The sequence below is a fragment of the Myotis davidii genome, unplaced genomic scaffold (assembly GCF_000327345.1).
Source record: "Myotis davidii unplaced genomic scaffold, ASM32734v1 scaffold376, whole genome shotgun sequence".
Classification (NCBI taxonomy): Eukaryota; Metazoa; Chordata; class Mammalia; order Chiroptera; family Vespertilionidae; genus Myotis; species Myotis davidii.
Genome location: NW_006288121.1, coordinates 775,186 through 777,420, shown reverse-complemented (window position 1 = coordinate 777,420; position 2,235 = coordinate 775,186). Strand labels below are relative to the sequence as shown.

At 38.4% G+C, this 2,235-nt stretch overlaps 1 long non-coding RNA gene across 1 annotated transcript in view; it reads left to right on the top strand.

Moving 5' to 3' along the window:
• Window positions 1-2,147: 2,147 nt before the first annotated feature.
• Window positions 2,148-2,235, top strand: part of LOC107182506 — a 9,921-nt gene continuing 9,833 nt past the window's right edge. The window contains exon 1 of the long non-coding RNA XR_001513220.1: window positions 2,148-2,232. This is a non-coding gene — a long non-coding RNA (uncharacterized LOC107182506). The remainder of the gene's footprint in view (window positions 2,233-2,235) is intronic.

The window sequence follows — 2,235 nt, the reverse complement described above, 5'->3', positions numbered from 1 at the left end:
GGGGGTGTCCCTCAGCCTGGCCTACACCCTCTTCAATCTGGGACCTCTCGGGGGATGTCCAACCGCCGGCTTTTATTATATAGGGTAATATAAAGGTAAAGGATACAGAACAGCCAATGGAGGTACACAGGATGAGGTCTGTAAGGGTCCCCAAGGAACTGGGGTACACCACCCTATTGGCACATGGATGTGTTCACCCACTTGGAAGCTTATCAAATGTTGTTGTTTTCATGTAACTTCATTGGGAGTACCCGCTGCCCCCACCCCCCCCAAAAAAAACAACCACCACCACACACACACACACACACACACCTTCCCCTTCCCAGAGGTTGGTGGGTGGGGTTGAAAGTTCCAACCTTCTGCTACCTTGATCTGATAACTAGAGGACTAAATGTATTTTCTATTACATTTGGGCACCTTCCTGGTGCCCAGGAATTCCCCTTCTCTGTTAAATGTGGGCTAGGAAACAGAGAATCCATTCTAGTGAAAGATTCAGAAAGGGGAGATGGGTAGAACAATAACTTCCTGGTTTCTTCTCGTGTTTCTAGGTCTCTGGTCCCATCCTATTCCAGAATCCAGCTGTATCCTGACCTTGGGTTCCATGAGCACTCTTGGGAGTACAGATACTTCTCTGCTAGGGGTTGTACCCCTGTGGACGCCAGGTAGTGGATGAAGATGATACGAGCAGTTGTGGGCATATAAGAGAGACTTTATTGCAGATCAAGTAGCCATTGCTACCAAGGAGCCACCAGACAAAACAGTTCTTCAAAGTAGCCTCACAAAGGAGGAGCCAGCCACCTGCTGGTCAGTAGCACACTCTTCTACTAGCTCAGACAAAAGAGGTTTCTTGCCAAATGGTGACGTCTGTATTTTGGGTTATAGAAAAGTACCCCTGTCCAGTGTATACAGTAAGATTGCTGTGTCCTTGGTTTTACACCTGCATATGGCAAATTGGCCTTGAGCACCCGGCGTACTCTGGACCCCCACAGCACTGATAAAATTCCACTCTCTTTGTTAGATGAGATGGGTTTCTATCACAACAAAGAAGACTATTAAAACGGACTTTAAAAGAAAACACTGGTTTCACATTATATTGGAAAAGTAATTATTTATTATGAAAAAAATAAAACTGTTGACTGAAAACAAATGAATGTTATACTGTATTGCACCATGATTGCAAATGAGGCAAAATTTGTCTAAACGATGAACATTCCAGAGTAAACAGCATCCTTTTACTTGAGTATGTAGACATGCAAACAACTCATTATAATGTAATTGCAGACATAAAAAATCACGAGTAGCAGCAACCTAAACTTAACACATCAAAGAAGCCTTTTATGACAGTCATGAAATTATTAAACATTTAAAACATGTCTTTTAAATAACCCACATTAGAAGCACATGCTTTGAACCATTTTCAAGTGATGATGTAAATGCTTTGCTTTTTAAATTTTTTAAATTAATGCTTATATAATGGATCAATAGCACACATTTCAGCTGCTTGGATGAGGTTAAGCATAGGCTGTGGTGTGAAAGACATTTTTTCCCCCTCTGTACAATCAGGGTATCCACAGAGAGTTCCAATTCATAATTTTGGCCTTATTAACACCATCTTCTATTTGACCAAGCATAATAGCTAAGATATTGTTACAGCTTTTGCAGAAAGCCTGAAGCTTGAAGAACGGCTTGTATTTAAATCTTAAGAAATGAACATAAATATAAATAGACACTTTAAAGTAGTTTTATATTATGAAGCAAAAGTACATTATACAGGGCCTGCTGTTTCCTCCTTAATGCTCTAAAGCACCACTTTATGTTAAGATGGCAACATGTGATTATATTAATTATATTCTGATTAGAATAAATGCAAGAGCAAGGCTGTTGCTTTTAATTTTTCCCTTTTTAAACCATGTTCTGTGCAATAGATAAAAAGGGTAAAATTTATAACTATTACATAATTGGAAAAAATATAACCATAATTTTATTTCACACTCTTAATGAAATAACAGTTAAAACTTTTTTAAAAATCAAAATTAAAAGTTTACACTGAACAGTTTACTCCAAGAGAACATAGGGGTTGTAGAGTCCCTGAATGTCCTGAGGGAAAACGTAAGATTAAAATGATTAAAGTATCTTATGAATAGGTCCAAAATATGTAAATAAATTATACACAATCAAGATCAGCTGATAGTCATTTGATAGCTTACCAACACCAGTGGAAATATATTCACAGTA